The 16,051-nt window shown below is 31.5% G+C and overlaps 1 protein-coding gene across 1 annotated transcript in view; it reads left to right on the top strand.

Moving 5' to 3' along the window:
* Positions 1-16,051, top strand: part of LOC116181408 (ribosomal protein S6 kinase alpha-5-like) — a gene marked incomplete at its 5' end in the record, with an annotated part of 34,834 nt that overhangs the window by 14,172 nt on the left and 4,611 nt on the right.

Raw genomic sequence — 16,051 nt, 5'->3', positions numbered from 1 at the left:
TTAACGTTTTGGTACATTTTTTAAGTGTTGGGAATTTGTGATTTCAGAATTTTTATTTTGGAATTGGCGATAATGAGATAATTTGGGAATTTCTGAGATTTTGGTACTTTTAGAATTTGAAATATTGTGATATTGAGATTTTGCAATTTGTGAAGTAGAGATTCTAGAATTTTGAGATTTTAGGAATTTGAGTTTGAGAGTTCGAAATGTTGGGAATTTGAGAAAATGGCATTTTTGAGAGCTTAGAATTTTGATTTTTTATATCTTACATTTCAGACTTTGGTAATTCGAGATTTTTGAAATTTTGCGGTCTGGTAATTTTGAATTTTTTTTAATTTTGGGAATTTAGAAAATTTGAAGCTTTTACTGGCAGTTGCGGTTTTATGATTTTTGATATTGTAAGAATTTAAAATTTTGGGATTTTGATTTTGACATTTTGGGATTTTGCAATTGTGTTGTTCAATTTGGATCAGTAGAAGAGGTGTCGTCTCACTCATATTGAAGTTGGCTCGACGCATGCGCCCACTTTTAATGAAGTGAATTTTATGTGCTTTCTTAAGATGGATCAATGGCATACACACCGAATACCAGTAAAATCGAGCGAAAGTTAGTTCTACGCCTGCACGCCACCCATATACAGTATGTATTAGTTATATATATACTTGTTGATCCAAAATGAGTTGAGTAAGAGTAAATGCGGTTCTGATTTTGAAATTCACACAAAATTACGCAATCCGTCGGTAAGCAAAAATGTATGTAATTTGAAAGTGTTATCTGCACATAAATAACTCTTCTAGTTTTCAGGGTTCAATTCCGTGCTGCGATTGATCGTTTTCGATATTTCGCAACTGCTGTCGCGTAATTCTAGTTAATTTCCTTTTCTCCCACGATTTTCTGGGGTCGCGTCGCCAACTTTCGCACGCATTTAACTCGACGGGGTTGTACTCAGAAACCTTCCGCTCAAATAAAAAATCTAAAAAAATTTAGTAAAAAAAATCAATTGAAATCCGCTAAGGGGCTCCCGTTACAATCTGAGTCGGTGGCATAAGTTTCAGGGCACGAGATCAGTGTGTAATAAAAAAATTATCAAAGTGCTCGTGTGCGATCGAAAGGGATTCAGTGCCTTTTTGGTGTGGCAGCTCATTTCTCTTCCCAAATTCCACCTCTTAGCGGACTGTATAGATTCTAAATTTTCTTGTTTCTAAAATTTCAAATTCCGAATCGTATTTCAAATCCAAAAAACACAATTTCTCTAAAAGTCTCAAATTCCTAAAAGCATCTTAGGGACCTTTAAAAACCGTATACTTTCTAAAATTTCAAAATCCCAAAATCTCCAATTACTGAAATTAAAAATTCCACCATCTTTAGTTTCCAAAATTTGAAAAATTCCAAAAAATCCAAAAACTAAATTTCCCAAATTTCAAATTCTGACAATTTCAAACCAAAAATCATCAATTTCTCCAAATATCAAATTCCACCTCTTAGTGGGCTTTTTATAGCATCTAACAGGCCATTATAAATCGTATAATTTCTACAAATTCAGAATCTCAAAATCTTGGATTTCTGAAATTGAATAAATAGTTCCAAAATCTCTAGTTTAAAAATCCCAAAAAATGCAAAATATCTAAATTCTCAACATTTTAAAAATCTCAAATTCCAAAATTCCATCTCTTAGAGCACAAATCTTGCAAAATTTTCAAAATCTTAAAATTCCCAAAAATCCAAATTCCATTATTTCAAGGATCTCAAATTCCGAAAATGTCAAACCCAAAAATCTCAATTTTTTAAAATCTTAAATTCCACCTCTTAGTGGGTCTTTAAAATCTTATAATTTCTAAAATTTTAGATTCCCTAAATCTCGAATTCCAGAAACTTAAATATCACAGCATTCCAAATGTTTCAAAAATCCAAAATCTAAATTCCCAAAAATTCCAAATTCCCAAATTATTAGACTTTAGAGCATTTGACAAGCCTTTAAAAACCATATAATTTCTAAAATCTCTTAATCCCAACATCTCGAATTCCTGAAATTTAAAAAACCACAAAAGTTTAAAATTTCTAGTCTTCATAAATCTCGTTTCCAAAATCTAAAATTTTCAAATTTCACTTTATAGCATTTAACGGATCTTTAAAAAAAAGTCTGGAATTCTTTAAAAATCACATAACTCCAAAATACCAAATCTAAATTCTCAATATTTAAAAAAATCTCAAATTCCGACAATTTCAATCCCAAAAATCTCAATTCCTCTAAATCATAAATTTCCAAATTCCACCTCTTAAGTGGGCTATATAGCATCCAACAGGCCTTTAAAACCTTATGATTTCTAAAATTTCAAAATCCCAAAATCGTGAATTCCTGAAATTTAAAAATCACAATATTGCAGAATTTCTAATTTCCAAAATTTCGAAAATCCCAAAAAAATAAATCCAAATTCCCAACATTTAAAAAATCTCAAAATTCTTACAAATTCTAACCCAAACAACCTCAAAAATTGTCCAATTTTACCGTAGTGCGATCTGCCTTAAAAAATCTTATAATTTCCTGAAATTTAGAAATCGCAAAGTTCCAAAATCGCTAGTTTTCAAAATTAAATTTACATTTCAAAAATCTCAAATTTGCGACAATTTTAAGCCCAAAAATTTCACTTTCTATAAATCTGAAATTCTTAAAAATCAAATTTCAAAATGTCACGTCTTAGTGAGCCTATACAAAATAATAATATAAAACCCTCCAAAATTTCAAAAACTTTAAAATTCCCAAAAATCCAAATTGCATTACTTCAAGGATCTCAAATTCCGAAAATGTCATACCACCTCTTAGTGGACTGTATAGCATCTAATGGGTAATCTTGTAATTTCTAAAATTTCAGAATCCCGAAATCTCAAATTCCAGAAACTTAAATATCACAGCATTCCAAAAATTTCAAAAAAATCCAAAATCTAAATTCCCAAAAATTCCGACAATTTAATTTCAAACCGAAAAATCGCAATTTCTCTCAATGTGACATACGCAAAAATATCAAATTCCCAAATTCCATCTTTTAGTAGACTTAATAGCATTTGACAGGACTTTAAAAACTTATGATTTCTAAAATTTCTAATCTCCAAAAATCTTAATCCAAAATGTTCAAATTTCATTTTTTAGTGGGCTTTATAGCGTTTAACAGGTCTTTAAAAAACATATTTAAAAAATTTCAGAATCCCAAAATCTGGAATTCTTAAAAAATCACATTACTCCAAAATTTCAAAAATACCAAATCGCAATTTCTCTAATTCATAAATTTTCAATTCCACCTCTAAGTGGGCTATATAGCATCCAACAGTGCTTTAAAAACTAAAATTTCAGAATTCCAAAATCGTGAATTCCTGAAATTTAAAAATCACAAAATTGCAGAATCTCTAGTTTCCAAAATTTCGAAAATCCCAAAAAAATCATAAATTGAAATTCCCAACATTTGAAAAATCTCTAAATTCCCACATATTCTAACCCAAACATCTCAATTTCTCAAAAATTCCCAAAAATTTCAAATTCTCCAATTTTACCCTTAGCCACTACTTAGTGGGACTACTATAAAGTATCTGCCTTCAAAAATCTTATAATTTCCTATTAAAAGTCGCTAGTTTTCAAAATTAAATTCACATTTCAAAAATCTCAAAATTCCGAAAATTTTAAATCCAACAATCTCAATTTCTCTAAATCTTAATTTCCAAAAATATCTTAATTCCACCTCGTAGTTAGACTTTCGTCTTCTGAAATTTAGAAATCACAAACATTTAAATATCCCAAAAATCCAAATTCCTAACATCTCAATCTCAAAATTCCGAAAATTTTAAATCAAACAATCTCAATTTCTCTCAATCTTAATTTCCAAAAATATCTAATTCCACCTCGTAGTTTGCGACTTCTGAAATTTAGGAATCACAAAAATTCAAATATCCCAAAAATCCAAATTCGTAACATTTTAAAAATCTGTAATTCCGACAATTTCAAACCAAAAATTCTCAATTTTTCTAAATCTTAAATTTTCAAAAAACTCAAATTCCCAAATTCCACTTCTTATAGCATGTAAGAGGCTTTTTAAAAGCTTACAATTTCTAAAGTTTCAGAATCCCAAGTTTTGAATTCCCGAAATTTAGAAAATTGCAAAATCTCTTGTTTTCAAAATTTCAAAAATCAAAAATTAAAAATTTCTAAAATCCACCTTCTAGTATGGTTTATAGCATCTAACCAATCTCGGATTTCCAAAATCTTGAATTTCTTAAATTTAAAAAAAAAACATAAAATTCCAAAATTTCTTTCCTAAAATCTCAAATTCCCAACCTCAAAATCTAAAATTCCCAAAATTTGAAATGATCCAAATCTAAATTCTTATAATTTCACAAATCCTAAAATTATTCCCACAAATTTAAAAATTCAAAAATTTTGACTTCAACCTATTTTTCGAGCGTTTTCCCAAAGGAAAATGAACGCTATTGTCCGTCTGTAGTCTGTACCACTAGTAGTCTTCCAGTTTTAGCATTTTGCTTGTGGTTTCTTTCTTATACGGTGTCGCACTTGCTTAAGAGATACGGGTGGGAAATCAAAAAATTAATTATTAATAAAGAATTACCATATGTCTTCTTACTTAAATAGAAAAATGTTACAAAAGTCTCTTTATAATGATTGTTTAATAATCTGGAGTTTTCAAAATAAGTACCTAACCTAACTTCATTTCTGTAAATGGAACATCCTGTATATTTTAATCTAAAAGACAGCACACAAAATTTTCTTTTCAAAAATACTTAAAAAAATTCAAGATTCTAATGATTTAAGTTTAAACAAATACAAAACATTTTTTTGAAATGACGTGGCACTGGTGTTGGGGGCATATTATAATTTTCAAGTGTGGAATGTGGCGGTGAATGCAGACAAACCTTTCCTTAAACTTCCCCCTAGCCACTGAATCGTGTCTCAGAGAATCTAACGGTTACGCGACGATATTAAGCCCCCCACGTACGATCATGAAATTGATAAAAATGAGTTAGAGGCACCTTAATTTTTTAAGTTTAAGTTTTCAAGAACAAAAATTTGCGGGAGAAGCTCCAAATTTTCCACAAAAATTTTCCGCCATGTGCCCGGGCCCACATGGCGCCATGGTAAATCCGTCCCTGTCCCTGGCTATTCTAAAAGGACCTGTTTTTGAAATTTTAGATTGTTTGGCAAAATTACAGTCACCGACTTGTTTGGGAATGTAATATGCACTGTCCAATAGGGCGAGTTAATATTATTATCATTAATTAATGTAATGTGATCGTTCGAGAGTGCTCTGCAACTTACAAGTGATGTTATTGTCAGAATTTTCAAAGTGGAGGACGTGACAATGTATAAGTTTAAAAGCTTTGTTTATCGCTGACAGCTACAAGCACTTAGCAATACAAAATTTGAGCGATAAGATTACGTGGCGAGATACAATGGTGCTTGGCTCGGTATCTTTTTTGTAACTAGGAAAATTTGTGCAACAAGATTTCTATGAAATGTTAAGTAGCTATCGGTGTATTTTCGTACACAAAGTGGACTATTAAAAAATGCCTGGCACTATTTATAGGGCGGCCTTCGCCTACAACAAGTGACATAACTTTGCTACCTAAAATTTAAAAAAAATGTAAGCATCGCCGCTAACAACTGGGTCAGAGAAGTATGTCGGCGAATTGATCATCAACCGGAACTTTATTGTTGTTAGCGCAATGGTTAAATGTTATATTATTATTGCAACAGAATTACCGTATTTTTCTCTTTCTCCGAGTGGCGCAATTTTTGAACGCCGGTTCCGTCTACATCCTCTCGTTATGCACTTGAAAGGTAACTGTGAAAATACAGTTAGAAAATGATAAAAATGCGAGGAACCCGCTGCGATGTTTTTTAAAAGACAAGTGGGTCACCTGCTATTGCAACAGTAATCACCAACTAGGACAAAGAGAGTGATACTTATGCAATTGGAAACGTCCGACAGAGAAAACTAATCAGTGAAAGTAATGTTGACTATTACACACACTCACTCGCTTCGTTTTGAAATCTTTTCGACAATTTACCACACCAATCCTCATATTCAAAATTGTCCGATACCATCGCCCATTGAGCGCGAGAAGAAAAAATTCAAAAATGAAAGACGCCTAGTAGGCACAGTCCTGGACAAACGACAGAAAAGACGCTAACAACCCCAACTAAAAATACCAAGCAATTTAGTTTGACTCTATACAGGGTGTAAGCATAGGGGAAGCAAAATAAACATTATTACTCAATCAAGGAATAGTTAAAAAGCCCTAAAATTTGCAACAACGCATAGAAAGATGAGATTCAGGGCACTACCTAGGTCTTTGAAGCATTTTATTTTATGTGAAAAAATGTTTGGTCCGCCACATTTTTTTTGTACTTGCCCATACAGGGTGGTCCTTGAAGAGGAGATCTCGGAGAATTTTTTTAAAATTTGACCAAGTACTAAATGTTAATAAGTACAGTGTTGTCATTTTCGAGTTATAGATTTTTAATTTTTTGAAATTTTGAATAATACAATTTAGAGTTTTGTGATTTCTAAATTCCAGGATTTTGGGATTCTGAAATTTTAATAATATTTTTAAAGGCCTGTGACATGTATAAAGACTTGGTTTTGAAATTGTCGAAATTTTAGTTTTTCGAAACATTGCGAATTTAGATTTTGGATTTTTTGAAATTTTGGAAACTAGGGATTTTGGATTGTTGTGATATTTAAATTTCAGGAATTCGTGATTTTGGGATTCTGAAATTTTAGGCATTGTAAGGTTTTTAAAGGTCTATTAGATGCCCACTAAGAATTTTAGATTCAGGGAATTCGAGATTTTTGAGTTTGAAATTTTCGGAAAATTGAGATCTTTGAATCGTTAGGAATTTAGATTTCGGAGTTGTTCGGATTTTTGAAATTTTAGAAATTACAAGATTTTTAATGGCCTGTCGGATGCTATAAAGCCCAGTACGAGGCGAGGTTTGGGAATTTGAGATATTTAGGAATGTAATATTTAGAGAATTAGAGATTTTTGAAATGTTTGGTGTTTAGATGTTGGATTTTTTGGGATATTTGAAATTTAGAAAGCTAGAGATTTTGTGACGATGGGAATTTAGATTTTGGATTTTTTGAAATTTTGGAAACTAGAGATTTTGGAATTTCGTGATATTTAAATTTCAGGAATTCGTATTTTTGGGATTCTGAAATTTTAGACATTGTAAGGTTTTTAAAGGTCTATTAGATGCCCACTAAGAAGTGGAATTTTAGATTCAGGGAATTTGAGATTTTTAGTTTTGAAATTTTCGGAATTTGATTTTTTTTTAAACGTTGGGAATTTAGATTTTGGATATCTTTGAATTTTAGAAATTACAATATTTTTAATGGCCTGCCGGATGCTATAAAAGCCCAGTACGAGGTGAAATGTGGGAATTTGAGATATTTAGGAATGTAATATTTAGAGAATTAGTGATTTTTGAAATGTTGCGTGTTTAGATTTTGAATTTTTTGAGATTTTAGATAACGAGATTTTGTAATTTTGTGAGGAACTCGAGATTTTGGAATTCTAAAATGTTATCAATATTTTTAAAGGTCTGTTAGATGTGATAAAGCTCACTAAAAGGTGGAATTTGAGTTTTTTTGGAAAAAGATTGAGAGAAATTGAGATTTTTGTGTTTGAAAATTGTCCGATATTTAAAATTTTGGAAACTAGAGATTTTATAATTTTGTGATTTCTAAATTTCAAAGATTCGAGATTTTGGGATTCTGAAATTTTTGAAATTGTAAGGTTTTTAAAGGCATGATTCTATGAAGCCTACTAAGAAATGGAAATTTTAGATTTTGGGAATTTAAAGAAATTGAGATTTTTGGATTTCAAATTGTCGGAATTTGAGATTTTCGAAATGTTGTGAATTTAGAATTAGAATGTTTGAGATTTTGGAAATTGGCAATTTTGTAATTTCCAATTTTCAGGATTCGAAATTTTAGTAATATTTTTAAAGGCGTGTTAGATGCTATAAATCCCACAAAGAGGTGGAATTTTAGGTTTGGTGAATTTGAGATTTGTGGGTTTGACATGATCGGAATTTCAAATTTTTGAAAATGTTGCGAATTTAGATTTTGGATTTTTCTGGATTTGACAGTTTGGAAACTTCAGATTGAAGATTGAAATTTTGTCATAGTTAAATTTCAGGAATTCGAGATTTTGGTGATTCTGTGGTTTTAGAAAGTATAGGATCTTTAAAGGGCAGTTAGATAAAGTATACTAGGAGATGGATTTTGGGAATCTAATATTTTGCTATTTTGGAAATTTAATATTTAGAGAAATAGAGTTATGTGGGTTTCAAATGGGAATTTAGATTTTGGATTTTTGTGAATTTTAGGATTTTTGAAATTTTGGAAGATTTTTAAATGCTCCGGTTGCATTTGTAAACTTAAGATTTAGAGAAATAGAGTTTTGTGGGTTTCAAATGGTCGGAATTTGAGAATTCTGAAATATTGGGAATTTTGAATTTTTTGAAATTTAGGAAACTAGAGATTATATGTGATCTTTAAATGCCGGTTAGGTGATAAACCATACTAGGAGGTGGATTTTGGGATATTTAGATTTTGTGAATTGAGTTTTTTGGGTTTGAAATTTTCCAAATTTGAGATTTTTGAAATACTGGGAATTTAGATTTTCATTTTTGTGAATTTTAGGATTTTTTAAATATTTGGGATTTAGGATTTTTAAGGCCTGTTAGATGCTATGAAGCTCACTAAGAGGCAGAATTTGGGAATTTAAGATATAGAGAAATTGAGATTTTTTGGAATTGAAGATCTAGCGAAATTGGGTTTGAAATTGTCAGAATTTGAAATTTTGGGATTCTTGTTTTTTTCAAATTATAAGATTTTTAAAGGCCTATTCGTTGCTATAAATCCCATTGAGAGGTGGAGTTTAGGAATTTGAGATTTTTATGAATGTGAGAGAATTTGAGATGTTGGGAATTTAAATTTTGTATTTTTGGATTTTTGAAACTTTGTAAACCAGAGAATTTGGAATTTTGTGAGTTTTAAATTTCCGGAGTTCGAGATTTGAAATTTTAGTAATATTGTTAAAGCCCTGTTAGATGCTATAAATCCCACAAAGGGGTGGAATTTGGGAATTTAAGATTAAAAAAATTGAGATATTTGCGTTTGAAATTGTCGGTATTTGAAATTGACATGTTAGGATTTAGGTATTGGATTTTTTGGGATTTTTGAAATTTTATGGTTTTTAAATTTCAGGAATTCAAGATTTTGTTATTCGTACTTTTTAGAAATTATATGAATTTAAAGGCATGTGACTATAAAGCCTACTAAGAGGTGGAATTTGGGAATTTAAGGTTTAGAGAAATTGAGATTTTTGGGTTTGCAATTGTCGGAGTTTATTTTTGAAATGGTTAGAAATTTTCGAATCTTGAAGTTTTAGAAACTAGAGATTTTGGAATTTTGTGATTTCTAAATTTCAGGAATTCGAGATTTTGGGATTTTTTAAGTTTAAGAAATCACAAGATTTTTAAGGTGAAGTTTGCAAATTGTAGATTTTGGGAATTGAGATTTTTGGGAATCTAAGATTTAGAGAAATTGAGGTTGAAATTTTCGGAATTTGAGATTTTTGAAATGGTAATGTGGGAATTTACGATTTAGAGAAAACGGGAGTGTTGGGTTTCAAATTTTGGGAATTTGAAGTTTTTGAAATGGGAATTTAGGATTCTGAGATTTTAGGAATTATAAGTTTTATTTTGGACCTGTTAGATGCTGTAAAGCCCACTAAGGGGCTGACACTTGAGAAAACTTTTGGTAACTAATGAATTCTTGCAAATACTTTAAATATACAGCGTCTCCGGATGGACTGAACAAGAGGGAAAAAATTGTTTATTTTAACTTTACGCAAAAATGACATTCTTTATAAAAAAATGCTTGCCTCAAAACCACCTATTCTGAAATAAAAATCTAGATATTCCTTTTAGCAGCTGAGAAAATTACAAAAAAACGCAAAATCTACAGCGGAAATTTTTCTAAGTTGCATGTTTTTGATTAAATCAGACTATCATTGTATCTTCCATGGTAACCTGATAAGCAAATCAAGTTAAAAAAGACACCTTAGAGCGTAAGAGAAACATTTTATTTTATTCAATGTGGTATCCTCCAACCTCTTGTTCAGTCCATCCGGGGACACACTGTATAAAGAGTTCTTACAGGCATTACAAATGAAAAAGTCTTACGAAGATTCCTTTTCATGACTTGAAAACTCTTGACTTGAATACCCTCACGTCTGTAAAAACATTCAGAAACTTCCTAGAGGCTCTTGTAAACTTTTGAAAACTCTTGAAAGACCTTAGGGGCTTCTAAATATTTTTATAGGTCCTGAACACCTAAGGTGCTTGAAGACTGTTAAAAATGGTGCACTGGTTCTCAAATGTTTTTAAGGACTCGCGCCCTTAGAAGAAGAGGAGAGAACCTTAACGACGTAGGGAACGTCTAAAAATGAAGGCTTTCAAACCGCCCAGAAGCAACGTTTAGAGACTCGCGGGGGCTCAAATCTTTTGGAGCTTTTTGGTCCTGCTAGGGGCGTTAAGAGACTATTGAATGGTTATGGCGATAACATTCGGCGAATGAATGATTTTAGGATTTTTGCGAAATTATTTTTGGATTTTTGAAATTTTGAGAATTTGCTAGTTTGAAAAATTTGAGTTTTACAATTTTAGCAGTTTTTAGGAATTTTGGGAATTTCAAATTTTTTCAGATTTAAGGATTTTTACATTTTGAGGTTCGAGCTATGTTGATTTTAGGAATGTGAATTTTTGAAATTCTTGAAATGCTGAGAATTCCACGTTTTGTTATTGTGGGAACCTGAGATTTTGAGGGTGCAAGAGTTTGAAATTTTTGAAATTCTAGATTTTTTGATTTTGGGAATCCAAGATTCTGAGATTTTAGGAATTGAAAAAGATTGGGTTTTGGGAATTGTTGAATTTTGAGACCATCGACATATAATAAATGGACTGTGCGTGCCAATGCTACGCACGGATACTGCAGGTGAGAGAGAAGGAAAAACTAAGAGGGCAAGCTGTCTCTTACGGTTACGCATCTGATTGGTTCTTTCAACAGAAGCGAGCGCAATCGTTAAACTGAAAGAAGCAATCAGATCCGCAAGACCGCAACCGTAAGAGAGAGCTTGCCCTCTTAGTTTTCCCTTCTCTGTCACTTGCAGTATCCGCGGTTATCATTGACACGTGTAGTGCATTTATTATGTCGATGACTTACACATAACCGCAATGTTCATGTAGTTCGCGGTTACCGTTTGGCCGCTAGGGAGAGATTGTAGATATAAGTCAATGTCTTGAGTGATGTCTTTCATTATTCAAAATGGAAACAACTTTCTCAAAGCAACTGAATTGCTTTATAGAATGATTTGGAAACTTCCTATAAAAAACAGTTTTTTTCCTATTACCCTCTTATCTGTTTGGGAAGGAATCTCTTAGGGTGCATTGATATATGGGACACGTTTCGAAAAACATAAGCTTTAACATAAAAAATTCAAAAAATGAAAGAACCAAGCTAAATGTTTTATTTAAAAAAAGGAAGGTCCTTTACACTCGTAAGAATAAGCCGAGGTCGGAGAAATCCACCCTTGACCAACCTCTGAGAAAGAGAGACTAACAAAGAACCACTGGGGAATCCTGGTATCTACCTTCAAGGGGGGGAAAGAACGGTGAAGATCTCGGGTACTAGAAATAGTATTGCGATTTACATTCTAAATTTCGAAAATTCCATCACATTAACATGAGCGACTTAATGTCCCCGTTATTGATTTGTTCCATATTGAGGTGCTGTTATTATTTTTTGCGGTATTTGCGGTCAAACCGCGGTGCTACGTGTAAAAACTGTTCGGAACTCGTACATTCCACCAAATTTGTTTGTGAAACCATCGAAAAGCAGACATTAAAAAAGTTAATTAGGCATTTTAACAATTAACTTTTGCTTGCACAACAACAAGACCGAGTTTATAACTAAAGGCAAATATTGAGACAAGCACTCTGTGCTATTAATCTAATTACATAAAAAATATATTAAAACAATGTTGTGAAACGACTTTTCACATAGCATGGGTAATTCCGCAGCTTTCGGTTTATGAAGAGCTATTTTTGTTCGTTTTTAATGTCCCCAAAGTAATAACGCAACCTTGAATAAAACTAATATCGTCTGCCATAATTTGTTTATTACCTTTACTATTTTGAAATGGTGTATACGGTATTGCGTAATTTAACAAATAACGTTTTTTTATCATCCGAGCCGGCAAAGCGTAAAATTGTGCAATTCGCGAGTGCGGATTTATGCAACCCCTCGACGATCTTGCGATCGGGAAACGTGCAACCTTAGCCAAGGTTCTAAAATGAAAAGAACCTTGCGCGGTTGCGTTTCGTTTATTATTAATTTATCGACGACAATAAATCACAGTTACCGGACATTGGGTGCCGTCAATTGCACAGATGTCCACTGTCATGTGCTCTAAGAGCGTAAGCGTTCGAAGATTCATCTAAACTGAGAGCTGGTTGATGGTTCAAGCAAGACCTTGATAAAGCCTAATCGTTTAGCCTGTCGCTGGTCAGGTGGCAGGTTCATTGGGAAACTCTGCTTGTCTCTTCCGACTGATTTATGACTTGCTGCTGATATTTTTTTTGCATTGCATTTTCAGACATTGATTTTTACCATCAAACAAATCCCAAAGTTTTAAATAATGTTTATAACTTCAAGTTCTTAAAATTTCAAAAATATCTCATATTACTAATATCTCAAAGTTCTATAATTAGTCCCAAATTACCAAACTTTCCAAGTCCCAGAATCTTCGGCCTCCAAAAGCTCTCAATATTTAAAATGTCTGTATTCCCAAATCCTCTTAAATTTCAAAAATCTTAAATTACAAATTACCAAAATATGAAACTTCTCACTCAATTCAATTCGTCAAATTTTAAAATCCGATAACTACAAATTTCCAAAAATCTCATTAATTTAAAATTTGAAAATTTCAATATCTCCTTCCTAAGATTTAAATTTCCATATTTTTTTAAATCTCGAAATATCAAAAAGCTCAAAACTCCCACAATTTAAAAAAATCAAAATCTAAAATTCCTAAAAGTATCAAATTCCCAAAATCTTAAATTTATATGGTCTCAATTTCATAAAATCTCTTAAGTTTGCAAGATTTCAAAAACTCAAATTCTCAAAACTTCAAAATCCCAAATTCTTAAATTCCCAATTCGAATTCCATTAAAAAAATTCCCAAAATCATAAATTCCTAAATATACAAAGATCGCCCAAACAGATATTTCTGTGTCATTTTCAATCATCAAACAAATCCTTAAATTTGAAATATTTATAATCCCAAATTCGTAAAAGTACCAAATATCATTTCGCATGACTAGATTTTTGTTTGGTAGTTTTATGCTATTCTGATATATTTTTTCCATTTTCAAACATTCATTTTCACCCCCGACCCCACGGTGATATGCTCTTTCGCAAAACGTTAACCCCTGAGGACCTCTCATGATACTTCCCAAAATATAATCTTCAATTGCTATAGTCTCAAATTACTTACATTTAAAATGGCTGTATTCTCAAAATCTCATATTCCCGAAATATCAAAAGTTTCAAAATCGCAAATTACCAAAATGAGAAACTTCCCACTCAGATTTGCAAAATTTTAAAATCCCAGAATCACAATTTGCAAACATTTCATAATGTAAAATTTGAACATCTGAAATTTTGATAATTCCTGAAATTTCAAAATTCCCAAAATTTCCGTTATGTCAAATATGCAAAAATTTCAAAATCGCGAATTGTTAAATTCCCAACATTCGAATTTCATAAAAAAATGTCTATAACCCCGAATTTCTAAAATCTCAAAACTAAATAAAAAATTACAAATGTCTAAAAATCCCAACATCCCACTATCAAACAAAAAAGCAGAAACACACAGTGAAGGGTAGTGGGCCAAGGCGAATTCGAAATTTCAAAAATCTCAAAACTCCCACAATTTAAAAAAATCAAAATCTAAAATCCCTAAAAATATCAAATTCCCAAAATCTCAAATTTATATGGTCTCAATTTAATAAAATCTCTCAAGTTTGCAAGATTTCAAAAATCAAATTCTCAAAATGTCAAAATCCCAAATTCTTAAATTCCCAAAATTTCGAATTCCATTAAAAAAATCTTCCAAAATCAAACCAATTTCGTATTACTAGACTTTTGTTTGGCATTTTCATGCAGTTCTGATATATTTCATGATGATTCATTTCATTTTCAAACATTCATTTTTACCATCAAACCGGGGAGGTCTAGGAATACCCCCAGTGAGTCCCCCAGAATTACGTCCCCCCCCCCCCTCAAATATTACGAAACTGTATTGCGCATACTCCCCCGGTGGTGTGCTCTCTCGTAAAACTTTAACCCCCGAAGGTGTTTGTGGTACTTAAAGTGTCATTAAATCTTCCTGAAGACTTCTTGTTGTATTTTAAAAAAGTATCATTACCCCCACGTGTCTCTCTACTGTCAGATTCAATTGTCCATTCTCGAAATGTATAGGGGAACTATTAAGGGGCAGTAATACTCACATACTCACCCCTGAAGACTCGTGTGATAATTCTTTTCCCCACGTGTTTATAATCTCAATTTCTAAAATTTCAAAATACCCAATCAATATCAAATTTCTATAGTCTCAAATGACTAACCTTCCAGAATCTTACGGCTTCCAAAATTTTAAAACTCCCAATATTTGCATGTGTATTCTCAAAATCTTATACTCATCCTTAAAAATATCAAATTCCTAAAATCTCAAATTTATGTGGTCTCAATTTAACAAAATCTCCCAGTTCCAGACTTCCAAAATTTTAAAACTCCTTAAATGTTAAATGTCTAGTTTCAAAATCTCGTACTCCTAAAGTTTTAACAAAATACCCAACATTCAATCAGAAGTTTGCAAGATTTTAAAGACTCAAATTCTTTAAGTCTAAAATCTTAAAATTTTAAAAATCTTAAATTTCTATAATTTCAAATTGCTAAAATTTCAAATTCCACAAAAAATTCGCCCAAAATGTCCAAAAACCCCAACATCTTACCATTAAACAAAAAACTTACTTAAATTAATTCAGGCACCTTAAACGCACGCAACTCATTAAAAAAAGTAAATTATTCTTAAATCGTAAATTTTTGTGATTTCAAAATTTCAAAATCCCAAATTCTTGAATTCCCAAAATTTCAAATTCTACAAAAAATTCTCACAAAATGTCCAAAAATCCCAACATCCAACCATCAAACAAAAAATGTACTTAATTCGCAACTCATTAAAAAGTTAATTATTGTTAAATAAGCTAAATGTTCAAACCCCAAAAAATGTATAATCTCAAATTCCTAAAATTTCAAAATATCTCGTATTACTAGATTTTCGTTTGACAGTTGCGGGCAATTTTGATATATTTTTTTCATTTTCAAACATTCATTTTTACCATCAAACAAATTACCAAAGTCTGAAACTTCCTACTCAAATTCGCAAAATTTCAAAATCCCATAATTTAAAATTTCAAAATTCCAATACATATCCCCTTCCTAAAATTGGAATATCTGAAATTTCAAAAATCTCACAATTTCAAAACTTTAAGAAATCAAATTCTGAAATCCTTAAAATGTTCTATAGCAAATTTCCAAAATCTTAAATTGATATGGTTCCCAATTTAACAAAATCGGCAGGTTCTATACTATACCCCCCTTTCCCCCCCCCCCCCCCCCATATCCCGATGGTGTACTTCCTCGCAAAACATTAACCTCGGGGATGACTCTTGTGGTACTGTAATAAAGTGTCATTCAATTGGTTATTGATGGTGTGTTCCTTTACAAAACGTTAACCCCTGAGGCTTGTCGTGATAAATGATAAATCCCAAAATTTGAAATGTTTATAATCTCAAATTTCTAACATTTCGAAATTATCTCAATTTCTATAGTCTCAAATTCCCAGAACTTCTAAG

Source organism: Photinus pyralis, unplaced genomic scaffold (assembly GCF_008802855.1).
Source record: "Photinus pyralis isolate 1611_PpyrPB1 unplaced genomic scaffold, Ppyr1.3 Ppyr1.4_LG9, whole genome shotgun sequence".
NCBI classification, from domain to species: domain Eukaryota; kingdom Metazoa; phylum Arthropoda; class Insecta; order Coleoptera; family Lampyridae; genus Photinus; species Photinus pyralis.
Note: the sequence above shows the minus strand (reverse complement) of the source record. Positions and strands in the feature narration are given on the sequence as shown.